Source organism: Brachyhypopomus gauderio, chromosome 2 (genome assembly GCF_052324685.1).
Source record: "Brachyhypopomus gauderio isolate BG-103 chromosome 2, BGAUD_0.2, whole genome shotgun sequence".
Classification (NCBI taxonomy): Eukaryota; Metazoa; Chordata; class Actinopteri; order Gymnotiformes; family Hypopomidae; genus Brachyhypopomus; species Brachyhypopomus gauderio.
In genome coordinates this window covers 49694417-49712883 of record NC_135212.1, presented here as the reverse complement: position 1 = coordinate 49712883, position 18467 = coordinate 49694417, and the positions used below count along the sequence as shown (strand labels likewise).

The following is an 18467-nucleotide window of genomic DNA, read 5'->3' as shown; positions in this document are numbered from 1 at the left end:
TTCTTTTGTGCTGTGAAAGTGCTTGCTTCTTTGAAATTGCTATCGACACACAACCACAAACGACGAGGTGGCCGAGAGGTTAAGGCGATGGACTGCTAATCCATTGTGCTTTGCACGCGTGGGTTCGAATCCCACCTTCGTCGGTGTTGCTTTTTTTAATTTCTGACAATCGTGTCTCCTGATGTAAGTGCAGGACCCACAAGTCAGACAAGCCTGCTTTTGTGCTGTGAAAGTGTTTGCATCTTTGAAATCGCAATCGACACAAAACCGCAAGCGACGAGGTAGCCAAGAGGTTAAGGCGATGGACTGCTAATCCATTGTGCTTTGCACGCGTGGGTTTGAATACCACATTCGTCGGTGTTGTTTTCTTTAATTTCTGACAATCGTGTCTCCTGAAGTAAGTGCAGGACCCACAAGTCAGATAAGCCTCCTTTTGTGCTGTGAAAGTGTTTGCATCTTTGAAATCGCAATCGACACACAACTGTAATTGACGAGGTGGCCGAGAGGTTAAGGCGATGGACTGCTAATCCCTTGTGCATAGCACGCGTGGGTTCGAATCCCACCTTCGTCGGTGTTGCTTTCTTTAATTTCTGACAATCGTGTCTCCTGATATAAGAGCAGGACCCACAAGTCAGATAAGCCTCCTTTTGTGCTGTGAAAGTGTTTGCATCTTTGAAATCGCAATCGACACACCACCACAAACAACGAGGTGGCCGAGAGGTTAAGGCGATGGACTGCTAATCCATTGTGCATAGCATGCGTGGGTTCGAATCCCACCTCCGTCGGTGTTGCTTTCTTTAATTTCTGACAATCGTGTCTCCTGCTGTAACTACAGGACCCACAAGTCAGAAAAGCCTTCTTTTGTGCTGTGAAAGTGTTTGCTTCTTTGAAATTGCTATCGACACACAACCACAAACGACGAGGTGGCCGAGAGGTTAAGGCGATGGACTGCTAATCCATTGTGCATAGCACGCGTGGGTTCGAATCCCACCTTCGTCGGTGTTGCTTTCTTTAATTTCTGACCATCGTGTCTCCTGATATAAGTGTAGGACCCACAAGTCAGATACGCCTCCTTTTGTGCTGTGAAAGTATTTGCATCTTTGAAATCGCAATCGACACACAACCGTAATTGACGAGGTGGCCGAGAGGTTAAGGCGATGGACTGCTAATCCATTGTGCATAGCACGCGTGGGTTCGAATCCCACCTTCGTCGGTGTTGCTTTCTTTAATTTCTGACAATCATGTCTCCTGGTGTAAGTGCAGTACCCACAAGTCAGATACGGCTGCTTTTGTGCTGTGAAAGTGTTTGCATCTTTGAAATCGCAATCGACACACAACCACAAACGACGAGGTGGCCTAGAGGTTAAGGTGATGGACTGCTAATCAATTTTGCATAGCACGCGTGGGTTCGAATCCCACCTTCGTCGGTGTTGCTTTTTTAAATTTCTGACAATCGTGTCTCCTGATGTAAGTGCAGGACCCACAAGTCAAAAAAGCCTTCTTTTTTGCTGTGAAAGTGTTTGCTTCTTTGAAATTGCTATCGACACACAACCACAAACGACGAGGTGGCCTAGAGGTTAAGGTGATGGACTGCTTATCCATTTTGCATAGCTCGCGTGGGTTCGAATCCCACCTTCGTCGGTGTTGCTTTTTTAAATTTCTGACAATCGTGTCTCCTGATGTAAGTGCAGGACCCACAAGTCAGACAAGCCTCCTTTTGTGCTGTGAAAGTGTTTGCATCTTTGAAATCGCAATCGACACACAACCGTAATTGACGAGGTGGCCGAGAGGTTAAGTCGATGGACTGCTAATCCATTGTGCATAGCACGCGTGGGTTCGAATCCCACCTTCGTCGGTGTTGCTTTCTTTAATTTCTGACAATCGTGTCTCCTGATGTAAGTGCAGGACCCACAAGTCAGATAAGCCTCCTTTTGTGCTGTGAAAGTGTTTGCATCTTTGAAATCGCAATCGACACACAACCACAAACGACGAGGTGGCCGAGAGGTTAAGGGGATGGACTGCTAATCCATTGTGCATAGCACGCGTGGGTTCGAATCCCACCTTCGTCGGTGTGGCTTTCTTTAATTTCTGACAATCGTGTCTCCTGTTGTAAGTGCAGGACCCACAAGTCATATACGGCTGCTTTTGTGCTGTGAAAGTGTTTGCTTCTTTGAAATTGCTATCGACACACAACCACAAACGACGAGGTGGCCGAGAGGTTAAGGCGATGGACTGCTAATCCATTGTGCATAGCACGCGTGGGTTCGAATCCTACCTTCGTCGGTGTTGCTTTCTTTAATTTCTGACAATCGTGTCTCCTTATATAAGTGCAGGACCCACAAGTCAGATAAGCCTCCTTTTGTGCTGTGAAAGTGTTTGCATCTTTGAAATCGCAATCGACACACCACCACAAACGACGAGGTGGCCGAGAGGTTAAGGCGATGGACTGCTAATCCATTATGCATAGCACGTGTGTGTTCGAATCCCTCCTCCGTCGGTGTTGCTTTCTTTAATTTCTGACAATCGTGTCTCCTGCTGTAACTACAGGACCCACAAGTCAGAAAAGCCTTCTTTTGTGCTGTGAAAGTGTTTGCTTCTTTGAAATTGCTATCGACACACAACCACAAACGACGAGGTGGCCGAGAGGTTAAGGCGATGGACTGCTAATCCATTGTGCATAGCACGCGTGGGTTCGAATCCCACCTTCGTCGGTGTTGCTTTCTTTAATTTCTGACAATCGTGTCTCCTGATATAAGTGCAGGACCCACAAGTCAGATAAGCCTCCTTTTGTGCTGTGAAAGTGTTTGCATCTTTGAAATCGCAATCGACACACAACCACAAACGACGAGGTGGCCGAGAGGTTAAGGGGATGGACTGCTAATCCATTGTGCATAGCACGCGTGGGTTAGAATCCCACCTTCGTCGGTGTTGCTTTCTTTAATTTCTGACAATCGTGTCTCCTGTTGTAAGTGCAGGACCCACAAGTAATATACGGCTGCTTTTGTGCTGTGAAAGTGTTTGCATCTTTGAAATCGCAATCGACACACAAGCACAAACGACAAGGTGGCCGATAGATTAAGGCGATGGACTGCTAATCCATTATGCATAGCACGTGTGTGTTCGAATCCCACCTTCGTCGGTGTTGCTTTCTTTAATTTCTGACAATCGTGTCTCCTGCTGTAACTACAGGACCCACAAGTCAGAAAAGCCTTCTTTTGTGCTGTGAAAGTGTTTGCTTCTTTGAAATTGCTATCGACACACAACCACACACGACGAGGTGGCCGAGAGGTTAAGGCGATGGACTGCTAATCCATTGTGCATAGCACGCGTGGGTTCGAATCCCACCTTCGTCGGTGTTGCTTTCTTTAATTTCTGACAATTGTGTCTCCTGGTGTAAGTGCAGGACCCACAAGTCAGATAAGCCTTCTTTTGTGCTGTGAAAGTGTTTGCATCTTTGAAATCGCAATCGACACACAACCACAAACGACAAGGTGGCCGAGAGGGTAAGGCGATGGACTGCTAATCCATTATGCATAGCACTTGTGGGTTCGAATCCCACCTTCGTCGGTGTTGCTTTCTTTAATTTCTGACAATCGTGTCTCCTGCTGTAACTACAGGACCCACAAGTCAGAAAGGCCTTCTTTTGTGCTGTGAAAGTGCTTGCTTCTTTGAAATTGCTATCGACACACAACCACAAACGACGAGGTGGCCGAGAGGTTAAGGCGATGGACTGCTAATCCATTGTGCTTTGCACGCGTGGGTTCGAATCCCACCTTCGTCGGTGTTGCTTTTTTTAATTTCTGACAATCGTGTCTCCTGATGTAAGTGCAGGACCCACAAGTCAGACAAGCCTGCTTTTGTGCTGTGAAAGTGTTTGCATCTTTGAAATCACAATCGACACACAACCATAATTGACGAGGTGGCCGAGAGGTTAAGGCGATGGACTGCTAATCCATTGTGCTTTGCACGCGTGGGTTCGAATCCCACCTTCGTCGGTGTTGCTTTCTTTAATTTCTGACAATCGTGTCTCCTGATATAAGAGCAGGACCCACAAGTCAGATACGCCTCCTTTTGTGCTGTGAAAGTATTTGCATCTTTGAAATCGCAATCGACACACAACCGTAATTGACGAGGTGGCCGAGAGGTTAAGGCGATGGACTGCTAATCCATTATGCATAGCACGCGTGGGTTAGAATCCCACCTTCGTCGGTGTTGCTTTCTTTAATTTCTGACAATCGTGTCTCCTGTTGTAAGTGCAGGACCCACAAGTAATATACGGCTGCTTTTGTGCTGTGAAAGTGTTTGCATCTTTGAAATCGCAATCGACACACAAGCACAAACGACAAGGTGGCCGATAGATTAAGGCGATGGACTGCTAATCCATTATGCATAGCACGTGTGTGTTCGAATCCCACCTTCGTCGGTGTTGCTTTCTTTAATTTCTGACAATCGTGTCTCCTGCTGTAACTACAGGACCCACAAGTCAGAAAAGCCTTCTTTTGTGCTGTGAAAGTGTTTGCTTCTTTGAAATTGCTATCGACACACAACCACACACGACGAGGTGGCCGAGAGGTTAAGGCGATGGACTGCTAATCCATTGTGCATAGCACGCGTGGGTTCGAATCCCACCTTCGTCGGTGTTGCTTTCTTTAATTTCTGACAATTGTGTCTCCTGGTGTAAGTGCAGGACCCACAAGTCAGATAAGCCTTCTTTTGTGCTGTGAAAGTGTTTGCATCTTTGAAATCGCAATCGACACACAACCACAAACGACAAGGTGGCCGAGAGGGTAAGGCGATGGACTGCTAATCCATTATGCATAGCACTTGTGGGTTCGAATCCCACCTTCGTCGGTGTTGCTTTCTTTAATTTCTGACAATCGTGTCTCCTGCTGTAACTACAGGACCCACAAGTCAGAAAGGCCTTCTTTTGTGCTGTGAAAGTGCTTGCTTCTTTGAAATTGCTATCGACACACAACCACAAACGACGAGGTGGCCGAGAGGTTAAGGCGATGGACTGCTAATCCATTGTGCTTTGCACGCGTGGGTTCGAATCCCACCTTCGTCGGTGTTGCTTTTTTTAATTTCTGACAATCGTGTCTCCTGATGTAAGTGCAGGACCCACAAGTCAGACAAGCCTGCTTTTGTGCTGTGAAAGTGTTTGCATCTTTGAAATCACAATCGACACACAACCATAATTGACGAGGTGGCCGAGAGGTTAAGGCGATGGACTGCTAATCCATTGTGCTTTGCACGCGTGGGTTCGAATCCCACCTTCGTCGGTGTTGCTTTCTTTAATTTCTGACAATCGTGTCTCCTGATATAAGAGCAGGACCCACAAGTCAGATACGCCTCCTTTTGTGCTGTGAAAGTATTTGCATCTTTGAAATCGCAATCGACACACAACCGTAATTGACGAGGTGGCCGAGAGGTTAAGGCGATGGACTGCTAATCCATTATGCATAGCACGCGTGGGTTAGAATCCCACCTTCGTCGGTGTTGCTTTCTTTAATTTCTGACAATCGTGTCTCCTGTTGTAAGTGCAGGACCCACAAGTAATATACGGCTGCTTTTGTGCTGTGAAAGTGTTTGCATCTTTGAAATCGCAATCGACACACAAGCACAAACGACAAGGTGGCCGATAGATTAAGGCGATGGACTGCTAATCCATTATGCATAGCACGTGTGTGTTCGAATCCCACCTTCGTCGGTGTTGCTTTCTTTAATTTCTGACAATCGTGTCTCCTGCTGTAACTACAGGACCCACAAGTCAGAAAAGCCTTCTTTTGTGCTGTGAAAGTGTTTGCTTCTTTGAAATTGCTATCGACACACAACCACACACGACGAGGTGGCCGAGAGGTTAAGGCGATGGACTGCTAATCCATTGTGCATAGCACGCGTGGGTTCGAATCCCACCTTCGTCGGTGTTGCTTTCTTTAATTTCTGACAATTGTGTCTCCTGGTGTAAGTGCAGGACCCACAAGTCAGATAAGCCTTCTTTTGTGCTGTGAAAGTGTTTGCATCTTTGAAATCGCAATCGACACACAACCACAAACGACAAGGTGGCCGAGAGGGTAAGGCGATGGACTGCTAATCCATTATGCATAGCACTTGTGGGTTCGAATCCCACCTTCGTCGGTGTTGCTTTCTTTAATTTCTGACAATCGTGTCTCCTGCTGTAACTACAGGACCCACAAGTCAGAAAGGCCTTCTTTTGTGCTGTGAAAGTGCTTGCTTCTTTGAAATTGCTATCGACACACAACCACAAACGACGAGGTGGCCGAGAGGTTAAGGCGATGGACTGCTAATCCATTGTGCTTTGCACGCGTGGGTTCGAATCCCACTTTCGTCGGTGTTGCTTTTTTTAATTTCTGACAATCGTGTCTCCTGATGTAAGTGCAGGACCCACAAGTCAGACAAGCCTGCTTTTGTGCTGTGAAAGTGTTTGCATCTTTGAAATCACAATCGACACACAACCATAATTGACGAGGTGGCCGAGAGGTTAAGGCGATGGACTGCTAATCCATTGTGCTTTGCACGCGTGGGTTCGAATCCCACCTTCGTCGGTGTTGCTTTCTTTAATTTCTGACAATCGTGTCTCCTGATATAAGAGCAGGACCCACAAGTCAGATACGCCTCCTTTTGTGCTGTGAAAGTATTTGCATCTTTGAAATCGCAATCGACACACAACCGTAATTGACGAGGTGGCCGAGAGGTTAAGGCGATGGACTGCTAATCCATTGTGCATAGCACGCGTGGGTTCGAATCCCACCTTCGTCGGTGTTGCTTTCTTTAATTTCTGACAATCATGTCTCCTGGTGTAAGTGCAGTACCCACAAGTCAGATACGGCTGCTTTTGTGCTGTGAAAGTGTTTGCATCTTTGAAATCGCAATCGACACACAAGCACAAACGACAAGGTGGCGGATAGATTAAGGCGATGGACTGCTAATCCATTATGCATAGCACGTGTGTGTTCGAATCCCACCTCCGTCGGTGTTGCTTTCTTTAATTTCTGACAATCGTATCTCCTGCTGTAACTACAGGACCCACAAGTCAGAAAAGCCTTCTTTTGTGCTGTGAAAGTGTTTGCTTCTTTGAAATTGCTATCGACACACAACCACACACGACGAGGTGGCCGAGAGGTTAAGGCGATGGACTGCTAATCCATTGTGCATAGCACGCGTGGGTTCGAATCCCACCTTTGTCGGTGTTGCTTTCTTTAATTTCTGACAATCGTGTCTCCTGGTGTAAGTGCAGGACCCACAAGTCAGATAAGCCTTCTTTTGTGCTGTGAAAGTGTTTGCATCTTTGAAATCGCAATCGACACACAACCACAAACGACGAGGTGGCCGAGAGGTTAAGGCGATGGACTGCTAATCCATTGTGCTTTGCACGCGTGGGTTCGAATCCCACCTTCGTCGGTGTTGCTTTTTTTAATTTCTGACAATCGTGTCTCCTGATGTAAGTGCAGGACCCACAAGTCAGACAAGCCTGCTTTTGTGCTGTGAAAGTGTTTGCATCTTTGAAATCACAATCGACACACAACCATAATTGACGAGGTGGCCGAGAGGTTAAGGCGATGGACTGCTAATCCATTGTGCTTTGCACGTGTGGGTTCGAATCCCACCTTCGTCGGTGTTGCTTTTTTTAATTTCTGACAATCGTGTCTCCTGATGTAAGTGCAGGACCCACAAGTCAGACAAGCCTGCTTTTGTGTTGTGAAAGTGTTTGCATCTTTGAAATCGCAATCGACACACAACCATAATTGACGAGGTGGCCGAGAGGTTAAGGCGATGGACTGCTAATCCATTGTGCATAGCACGCGTGGGTTCGAATCCCACCTTCGTCGGTGTTGCTTTCTTTAATTTCTGACAATCGTGTCTCCTGTTGTAAGTGCAGGACCAACAAGTCATATACGGCTGCTTTTGTGCTGTGAAAGTGTTTGCTTCTTTGAAATTGCTATCGACACACAACCACAAACGACGAGGTGGCCGAGAGGTTAAGGCGATGGACTGCTAATCCATTGTGCATAGCACGCGTGGGTTCGAATCCCACCTTCGTCGGTGTTGCTTTCTTTAATTTCTGACAATCGTGTCTCCTGATATAAGTGCAGGACCCACAAGTCAGATAAGCCTCCTTTTGTGCTGTGATAGTGTTTGCATCTTTGAAATCGCAATCGACACACAACTGTAATTGACGAGGTGGCCGAGAGGTTAAGGCGATGGACTGCTAATCCATTGTGCATAGCACGCGTGGGTTCGAATCCCACCTTCGTCGGTGTTGTTTTCTTTAATTTCTGACAATCGTGTCTCCTGATATAAGTGCAGGACCCACAAGTCAGATAAGCCTCCTTTTGTGCTGTGAAAGTGTTTGCATCTTTGAAATCGCAATCGACACACAACTGTAATTGACGAGGTGGTCGAGAGGTTAAGGCGATGGACTGCTAATCCATTGTGCATAGCACGCGTGGGTTCGAATCCCACCTTCGTCGGTGTTGCTTTCTTTAATTTCTGACAATCGTGTCTCCTGATATAAGTGCAGGACCCACAAGTCAGATAAGCCTCCTTTTGTGCTGTGAAAGTGTTTGCATCTTTGAAATCGCAATCGACACACAACCACAAACGACGAGGTGGCCAAGAGGTTAAGGGGATGGACTGCTAATCCATTGTGCATAGCACGCGTGGGTTCGAATCCCACCTTCGTCTGTGTTGCTTTCTTTAATTTCTGACAATCGTGTCTCCTGTTGTAAGTGCAGGACCAACAAGTCATATACGGCTGCTTTTGTGCTGTGAAAGTGTTTGCTTCTTTGAAATTGCTATCGACACACAACCACAAACGACGAGGTGGCCGAGAGGTTAAGGCAATGGACTGCTAATCCATTGTGCATAGCACGCGTGGGTTCGAATCCCACCTTCGTCGGTGTTGCTTTCTTTAATTTCTGACAATCGTGTCTCCTGATATAAGTGCAGGACCCACAAGTCAGATAAGCCTCCTTTTGTGCTGTGAAAGTATTTGCATCTTTGAAATCGCAATCGACACACAACCGTAATTGACGAGGTGGGCGTGAGGTTAAGGCGATGGACTGCTAATCCATTGTGCATAGCACGCGTGGGTTCGAATCCCACCTTCGTCGGTGTTGCTTTCTTTAATTTCTGACAATCGTGTCTCCTGCTGTAACTACAGGACCCACAAGTCAGAAAGGCCTTCTTTTGTGCTGTGAAAGTGCTTGCTTCTTTGAAATTGCTATCGACACACAACCACAAACGATGAGGTGGCCGAGAGGTTAAGGTGATGGACTGCTAATCCATTGTGCTTTGCACGCGTGGGTTCGAATCCCACCTTCGTCGGTGTTGCTTTTTTTAATTTCTGACAATCGTGTCTCCTGATGTAAGTGCAGGACCCACAAGTCAGACAAGCCTGCTTTTGTGCTGTGAAAGTGTTTGCATCTTTGAAATCACAATCGACACACAACCATAATTGACGAGGTGGCCGAGAGGTTAAGGCGATGGACTGCTAATCCATTGTGCTTTGCATGCGTGGGTTCGAATCCCACCTTCGTCGGTGTTGCTTTTTTTAATTTCTGACAATCGTGTCTCCTGATGTAACTACAGGACCCACAAGTCAGAAAGGCCTTCTTTTGTGCTGTGAAAGTGCTTGCTTCTTTGAAATTGCTATCGACACACAACCACAAACGATGAGGTGGCCGAGAGGTTAAGGTGATGGACTGCTAATCCATTGTGCTTTGCACGCGTGGGTTCGAATCCCACCTTCGTCGGTGTTGCTTTCTTTAATTTCTGACAATCGTGTCTCCTGGTGTAAGTGCAGTACCCACAAGTCAGATACGGCTGCTTTTGTGCTGTGAAAGTGTTTGCATCTTTGAAATCGCAATCGACACAAAACCACAAGCGACGAGGTAGCCAAGAGGTTAAGGCGATGGACTGCTAATCCATTGTGCTTTGCACGCGTGGGTTTGTATACCACATTCGTCGGTGTTGTTTTCTTTAATTTCTGACAATCGTGTCTCCTGAAGTAAGTGCAGGACCCACAAGTCAGATAAGCCTCCTTTTGTGCTGTGAAAGTGTTTGCATCTTTGAAATCGCAATCGACACACAACTGTAATTGACGAGGTGGCCGAGAGGTTAAGGCGATGGACTGCTAATCCATTGTGCATAGCACGCGTGGGTTCGAATCCCACCTTCGTCGGTGTTGCTTTCTTTAATTTCTGACAATCATGTCTCCTGGTGTAAGTGCAGTACCCACAAGTCAGATACGGCTGCTTTTGTGCTGTGAAAGTGTTTGCATCTTTGAAATCGCAATCGACACACAAGCACAAACGACAAGGTGGCGGATAGATTAAGGCGATGGACTGCTAATCCATTATGCATAGCACGTGTGTGTTCGAATCCCACCTCCGTCGGTGTTGCTTTCTTTAATTTCTGACAATCGTGTCTCCTGCTGTAACTACAGGACCCACAAGTCAGAAAAGCCTTCTTTTGTGCTGTGAAAGTGTTTGCTTCTTTGAAATTGCTATCGACACACAACCACAAACGATGAGGTGGCCGAGAGGTTAAGGTGATGGACTGCTAATCCATTGTGCTTTGCACGCGTGGGTTCGAATCCCACCTTCGTCGGTGTTGCTTTCTTTAATTTCTGACAATCGTGTCTCCTGCTGTAACTACAGGACCCACAAGTCAGAAAAGCCTTCTTTTGTGCTGTGAAAGTGTTTGCTTCTTTGAAATTGCTATCGACACACAACCACAAACGACGAGGTGGCCTAGAGGTTAAGGCGATGGACTGCTAATCCATTGTGCATAGCATGCGTGGGTTCGAATCCCACCTTCGTCGGTGTTGCTTTCTTTAATTTCTGACCATCGTGTCTCCTGATATAAGTGCAGGACCCACAAGTCAGACACGCCTCCTTTTGTGCTGTGAAAGTATTTGCATCTTTGAAATCGCAATCGACACACAACCGTAATTGACGAGGTGGCCGAGAGGTTAAGGCGATGGACTGCTAATCCATTGTGCATAGCACGCGTGGGTTAGAATCCCACCTTCGTCGGTGTTGCTTTCTTTAATTTCTGACAATCGTGTCTCCTGGTGTAAGTGCAGGACCCACAAGTCAGATAAGCCTTCTTTTGTGCTGTGAAAGTGTTTGCATCTTTGAAATCGCAATCGACAAACAACCACAAACGACGAGGTGGCCTAGAGGTTAAGGTGATGGACTGCTAACCAATTTTGCATAGCACGCGTGGGTTCGAATCCCACCTTCGTCGGTGTTGCTTTTTTAAATTTCTGACAATCGTGTCTCCTGATGTAAGTGCAGGACCCACAAGTCAAAAAAGCCTTCTTTTGTGCTGTGAAAGTGTTTGCTTCTTTGAAATTGCTATCGACACACAACCACAAACGACGAGGTGGCCTAGAGGTTAAGGTGATGGACTGCTTATCCATTTTGCATAGCTCGCGTGGGTTCGAATCCCACCTTCGTCGGTGTTGCTTTTTTAAATTTCTGACAATCGTGTCTCCTGATGTAAGTGCAGGACCCACAAGTCAGACAAGCCTCCTTTTGTGCTGTGAAAGTGTTTGCATCTTTGAAATCGCAATCGACACACAACCGTGATTGACGAGGTGGCCGAGAGGTTAAGGAGATGGACTGCTAATCCATTATGCATAGCAAGCGTGGGTTCGAATCCCACCTTCGTCGGTGTTGCTTTCTTTAATTTCTGACAATCGTGTCTCCTGGTGTAAGTGCAGTACCCACAAGTCAGATACGGCTGCTTTTGTGCTGTGAAAGTGTTTGCATCTTTGAAATCGCAATCGACACAAAACCACAAGCGACGAGGTAGCCAAGAGGTTAAGGCGATGGACTGCTAATCCATTGTGCTTTGCACGCGTGGGTTTGTATACCACATTCGTCGGTGTTGTTTTCTTTAATTTCTGACAATCGTGTCTCCTGAAGTAAGTGCAGGACCCACAAGTCAGATAAGCCTCCTTTTGTGCTGTGAAAGTGTTTGCATCTTTGAAATCGCAATCGACACACAACTGTAATTGACGAGGTGGCCGAGAGGTTAAGGCGATGGACTGCTAATCCATTGTGCATAGCACGCGTGGGTTCGAATCCCACCTTCGTCGGTGTTGCTTTCTTTAATTTCTGACAATCATGTCTCCTGGTGTAAGTGCAGTACCCACAAGTCAGATACGGCTGCTTTTGTGCTGTGAAAGTGTTTGCATCTTTGAAATCGCAATCGACACACAAGCACAAACGACAAGGTGGCGGATAGATTAAGGCGATGGACTGCTAATCCATTATGCATAGCACGTGTGTGTTCGAATCCCACCTCCGTCGGTGTTGCTTTCTTTAATTTCTGACAATCGTGTCTCCTGCTGTAACTACAGGACCCACAAGTCAGAAAAGCCTTCTTTTGTGCTGTGAAAGTGTTTGCTTCTTTGAAATTGCTATCGACACACAACCACAAACGACGAGGTGGCCGAGAGGTTAAGGCGATGGACTGCTAATCCATTGTGCATAGCACGCGTGGGTTCGAATCCCACCTTCGTCGGTGTTGCTTTCTTTAATTTCTGACCATCGTGTCTCCTGATATAAGTGCAGGACCCACAAGTCAGATACGCCTCCTTTTGTGCTGTGAAAGTATTTGCATCTTTGAAATCGCAATCGACACACAACCGTAATTGACGAGGTGGCCGAGAGGTTAAGGCGATGGACTGCTAATCCATTGTGCATAGCCCGCGTGGGTTCGAATCCCACCTTCGTCGGTGTTGCTTTCTTTAATTTCTGACAATCGTGTCTCCTGGTGTAAGTGCAGGACCCACAAGTCAGATAAGCCTTCTTTTGTGCTGTGAAAGTGTTTGCATCTTTGAAATCGCAATCGACACACAACCACAAACGACGAGGTGGCCTAGAGGTTAAGGTGATGGACTGCTAATCAATTTTGCATAGCACGCGTGGGTTCGAATCCCACCTTCGTCGGTGTTGCTTTTTTAAATTTCTGACAATCGTGTCTCCTGATGTAAGTGCAGGACCCACAAGTCAAAAAAGCCTTCTTTTTTGCTGTGAAAGTGTTTGCTTCTTTGAAATTGCTATCGACACACAACCACAAACGACGAGGTGGCCTAGAGGTTAAGGTGATGGACTGCTTATCCATTTTGCATAGCTCGCGTGGGTTCGAATCCCACCTTCGTCGGTGTTGCTTTTTTAAATTTCTGACAATCGTGTCTCCTGATGTAAGTGCAGGACCCACAAGTCAGACAAGCTTCCTTTTGTGCTGTGAAAGTGTTTGCATCTTTGAAATCGCAATCGACACACAACCGTAATTGACGAGGTGGCCGAGAGGTTAAGGCGATGGACTGCTAATCCATTGTGCATAGCACGCGTGGGTTAGAATCCCACCTTCGTCGGTGTTGCTTTCTTTAATTTCTGACAATCGTGTCTCCTGGTGTAAGTGCAGGACCCACAAGTCAGATAAGCCTTCTTTTGTGCTGTGAAAGTGTTTGCATCTTTGAAATCGCAATCGACAAACAACCACAAACGACGAGGTGGCCTAGAGGTTAAGGTGATGGACTGCTAATCAATTTTGCATAGCACGCGTGGGTTCGAATCCCACCTTCGTCGGTGTTGCTTTTTTAAATTTCTGACAATCGTGTCTCCTGATGTAAGTGCAGGACCCACAAGTCAAAAAAGCCTTCTTTTGTGCTGTGAAAGTGTTTGCTTCTTTGAAATTGCTATCGACACACAACCACAAACGACGAGGTGGCCTAGAGGTTAAGGTGATGGACTGCTTATCCATTTTGCATAGCTCGCGTGGGTTCGAATCCCACCTTCGTCGGTGTTGCTTTTTTAAATTTCTGACAATCGTGTCTCCTGATGTAAGTGCAGGACCCACAAGTCAGACAAGCCTCCTTTTGTGCTGTGAAAGTGTTTGCATCTTTGAAATCGCAATCGACACACAACCGTGATTGACGAGGTGGCCGAGAGGTTAAGGAGATGGACTGCTAATCCATTATGCATAGCACGCGTGGGTTCGAATCCCACCTTCGTCGGTGTTGCTTTCTTTAATTTCTGACAATCGTGTCTCCTGGTGTAAGTGCAGTACCCACAAGTCAGATACGGCTGCTTTTGTGCTGTGAAAGTGTTTGCATCTTTGAAATCGCAATCGACACAAAACCACAAGCGACGAGGTAGCCAAGAGGTTAAGGCGATGGACTGCTAATCCATTGTGCTTTGCACGCGTGGGTTTGTATACCACATTCGTCGGTGTTGTTTTCTTTAATTTCTGACAATCGTGTCTCCTGAAGTAAGTGCAGGACCCACAAGTCAGATAAGCCTCCTTTTGTGCTGTGAAAGTGTTTGCATCTTTGAAATCGCAATCGACACACAACTGTAATTGACGAGGTGGCCGAGAGGTTAAGGCGATGGACTGCTAATCCATTGTGCATAGCACGCGTGGGTTCGAATCCCACCTTCGTCGGTGTTGCTTTCTTTAATTTCTGACAATCATGTCTCCTGGTGTAAGTGCAGTACCCACAAGTCAGATACGGCTGCTTTTGTGCTGTGAAAGTGTTTGCATCTTTGAAATCGCAATCGACACACAAGCACAAACGACAAGCTGGCGGATAGATTAAGGCGATGGACTGCTAATCCATTATGCATAGCACGTGTGTGTTCGAATCCCACCTCCGTCGGTGTTGCTTTCTTTAATTTCTGACAATCGTGTCTCCTGCTGTAACTACAGGACCCACAAGTCAGAAAAGCCTTCTTTTGTGCTGTGAAAGTGTTTGCTTCTTTGAAATTGCTATCGACACACAACCACAAACGATGAGGTGGCCGAGAGGTTAAGGTGATCGACTGCTAATCCATTGTGCTTTGCACGCGTGGGTTCGAATCCCACCTTCGTCGGTGTTGCTTTCTTTAATTTCTGACAATCGTGTCTCCTGCTGTAACTACAGGACCCACAAGTCAGAAAAGCCTTCTTTTGTGCTGTGAAAGTGTTTGCTTCTTTGAAATTGCTATCGACACACAACCACAAACGACGAGGTGGCCGAGAGGTTAAGGCGATGGACTGCTAATCCATTGTGCATAGCACGCGTGGGTTCGAATCCCACCTTCGTCGGTGTTGCTTTCTTTAATTTCTGACCATCGTGTCTCCTGATATAAGTGCAGGACCCACAAGTCAGATACGCCTCCTTTTGTGCTGTGAAAGTATTTGCATCTTTGAAATCGCAATCGACACACAACCGTAATTGACGAGGTGGCCGAGAGGTTAAGGCGATGGACTGCTAATCCATTGTGCATAGCACGCGTGGGTTAGAATCCCACCTTCGTCGGTGTTGCTTTCTTTAATTTCTGACAATCGTGTCTCCTGGTGTAAGTGCAGGACCCACAAGTCAGATAAGCCTTCTTTTGTGCTGTGAAAGTGTTTGCATCTTTGAAATCGCAATCGACAAACAACCACAAACGACGAGGTGGCCTAGAGGTTAAGGTGATGGACTGCTAATCAATTTTGCATAGCACGCGTGGGTTCGAATCCCACCTTCGTCGGTGTTGCTTTTTTAAATTTCTGACAATCGTGTCTCCTGATGTAAGTGCAGGACCCACAAGTCAAAAAAGCCTTCTTTTGTGCTGTGAAAGTGTTTGCTTCTTTGAAATTGCTATCGACACACAACCACAAACGACGAGGTGGCCTAGAGGTTAAGGTGATGGACTGCTTATCCATTTTGCATAGCTCGCGTGGGTTCGAATCCCACCTTCGTCGGTGTTGCTTTTTTAAATTTCTGACAATCGTGTCTCCTGATGTAAGTGCAGGACCCACAAGTCAGACAAGCCTCCTTTTGTGCTGTGAAAGTGTTTGCATCTTTGAAATCGCAATCGACACACAACCGTGATTGACGAGGTGGCCGAGAGGTTAAGGAGATGGACTGCTAATCCATTATGCATAGCACGCGTGGGTTCGAATCCCACCTTCGTCGGTGTTGCTTTCTTTAATTTCTGACAATCGTGTCTCCTGGTGTAAGTGCAGTACCCACAAGTCAGATACGGCTGCTTTTGTGCTGTGAAAGTGTTTGCATCTTTGAAATCGCAATCGACACAAAACCACAAGCGACGAGGTAGCCAAGAGGTTAAGGCGATGGACTGCTAATCCATTGTGCTTTGCACGCGTGGGTTTGTATACCACATTCGTCGGTGTTGTTTTCTTTAATTTCTGACAATCGTGTCTCCTGAAGTAAGTGCAGGACCCACAAGTCAGATAAGCCTCCTTTTGTGCTGTGAAAGTGTTTGCATCTTTGAAATCGCAATCGACACACAACTGTAATTGACGAGGTGGCCGAGAGGTTAAGGCGATGGACTGCTAATCCATTGTGCATAGCACGCGTGGGTTCGAATCCCACCTTCGTCGGTGTTGCTTTCTTTAATTTCTGACAATCATGTCTCCTGGTGTAAGTGCAGTACCCACAAGTCAGATACGGCTGCTTTTGTGCTGTGAAAGTGTTTGCATCTTTGAAATCGCAATCGACACACAAGCACAAACGACAAGGTGGCGGATAGATTAAGGCGATGGACTGCTAATCCATTATGCATAGCACGTGTGTGTTCGAATCCCACCTCCGTCGGTGTTGCTTTCTTTAATTTCTGACAATCGTGTCTCCTGCTGTAACTACAGGACCCACAAGTCAGAAAAGCCTTCTTTTGTGCTGTGAAAGTGTTTGCTTCTTTGAAATTGCTATCGACACACAACCACAAACGACGAGGTGGCCGAGAGGTTAAGGCGATGGACTGCTAATCCATTGTGCATAGCACGCGTGGGTTCGAATCCCACCTTCGTCGGTGTTGCTTTCTTTAATTTCTGACCATCGTGTCTCCTGATATAAGTGCAGGACCCACAAGTCAGATACGCCTCCTTTTGTGCTGTGAAAGTATTTGCATCTTTGAAATCGCAATCGACACACAACCGTAATTGACGAGGTGGCCGAGAGGTTAAGGCGATGGACTGCTAATCCATTGTGCATAGCACGCGTGGGTTCGAATCCCACCTTCGTCGGTGTTGCTTTCTTTAATTTCTGACAATCGTGTCTCCTGGTGTAAGTGCAGGACCCACAAGTCAGATAAGCCTTCTTTTGTGCTGTGAAAGTGTTTGCATCTTTGAAATCGCAATCGACACACAACCACAAATGACGAGGTGGCCTAGAGGTTAAGGTGATGGACTGCTAATCAATTTTGCATAGCACGCGTGGGTTCGAATCCCACCTTCGTCGGTGTTGCTTTTTTAAATTTCTGACAATCGTGTCTCCTGATGTAAGTGCAGGACCCACAAGTCAAAAAAGCCTTCTTTTTTGCTGTGAAAGTGTTTGCTTCTTTGAAATTGCTATCGACACACAACCACAAACGACGAGGTGGCCTAGAGGTTAAGGTGATGGACTGCTTATCCATTTTGCATAGCTCGCGTGGGTTCGAATCCCACCTTCGTCGGTGTTGCTTTTTTAAATTTCTGACAATCGTGTCTCCTGATGTAAGTGCAGGACCCACAAGTCAGACAAGCTTCCTTTTGTGCTGTGAAAGTGTTTGCATCTTTGAAATCGCAATCGACACACAACCGTAATTGACGAGGTGGCCGAGAGGTTAAGGCGATGGACTGCTAATCCATTGTGCATAGCACGCGTGGGTTAGAATCCCACCTTCGTCGGTGTTGCTTTCTTTAATTTCTGACAATCGTGTCTCCTGGTGTAAGTGCAGGACCCACAAGTCAGATAAGCCTTCTTTTGTGCTGTGAAAGTGTTTGCATCTTTGAAATCGCAATCGACAAACAACCACAAACGACGAGGTGGCCTAGAGGTTAAGGTGATGGACTGCTAATCAATTTTGCATAGCACGCGTGGGTTCGAATCCCACCTTCGTCGGTGTTGCTTTTTTAAATTTCTGACAATCGTGTCTCCTGATGTAAGTGCAGGACCCACAAGTCAAAAAAGCCTTCTTTTGTGCTGTGAAAGTGTTTGCTTCTTTGAAATTGCTATCGACACACAACCACAAACGACGAGGTGGCCTAGAGGTTAAGGTGATGGACTGCTTATCCATTTTGCATAGCTCGCGTGGGTTCGAATCCCACCTTCGTCGGTGTTGCTTTTTTAAATTTCTGACAATCGTGTCTCCTGATGTAAGTGCAGGACCCACAAGTCAGACAAGCCTCCTTTTGTGCTGTGAAAGTGTTTGCATCTTTGAAATCGCAATCGACACACAACCGTGATTGACGAGGTGGCCGAGAGGTTAAGGAGATGGACTGCTAATCCATTATGCATAGCACGCGTGGGTTCGAATCCCACCTTCGTCGGTGTTGCTTTCTTTAATTTCTGACAATCGTGTCTCCTGGTGTAAGTGCAGTACCCACAAGTCAGATACGGCTGCTTTTGTGCTGTGAAAGTGTTTGCATCTTTGAAATCGCAATCGACACAAAACCACAAGCGA

General features: G+C 46.5%; 7 non-coding genes across 7 annotated transcripts; all 7 read left to right on the top strand.

Moving 5' to 3' along the window:
• Positions 1-61: 61 nt before the first annotated feature.
• On the top strand, positions 62-143 carry trnas-gcu (transfer RNA serine (anticodon GCU)). The gene has a single exon. It is a non-coding gene; the product is annotated as a tRNA-Ser (tRNA).
• A 3556-nt stretch (positions 144-3699) lies between these two features.
• On the top strand, positions 3700-3781 carry trnas-gcu (transfer RNA serine (anticodon GCU)). The gene has a single exon. It is a non-coding gene; the product is annotated as a tRNA-Ser (tRNA).
• Positions 3782-3913: 132 nt separating this feature from the next.
• Positions 3914-3995, top strand: trnas-gcu (transfer RNA serine (anticodon GCU)). The gene has a single exon. It is a non-coding gene; the product is annotated as a tRNA-Ser (tRNA).
• A 988-nt stretch (positions 3996-4983) lies between these two features.
• On the top strand, positions 4984-5065 carry trnas-gcu (transfer RNA serine (anticodon GCU)). Its single transcript has one exon. It is a non-coding gene; the product is annotated as a tRNA-Ser (tRNA).
• A 132-nt stretch (positions 5066-5197) lies between these two features.
• trnas-gcu (transfer RNA serine (anticodon GCU)) lies at positions 5198-5279 on the top strand. Its single transcript has one exon. It is a non-coding gene; the product is annotated as a tRNA-Ser (tRNA).
• A 1202-nt stretch (positions 5280-6481) lies between these two features.
• On the top strand, positions 6482-6563 carry trnas-gcu (transfer RNA serine (anticodon GCU)). Its single transcript has one exon. It is a non-coding gene; the product is annotated as a tRNA-Ser (tRNA).
• Positions 6564-7337: 774 nt separating this feature from the next.
• trnas-gcu (transfer RNA serine (anticodon GCU)) lies at positions 7338-7419 on the top strand. Its single transcript has one exon. It is a non-coding gene; the product is annotated as a tRNA-Ser (tRNA).
• Positions 7420-18467: the final 11048 nt, after the last annotated feature.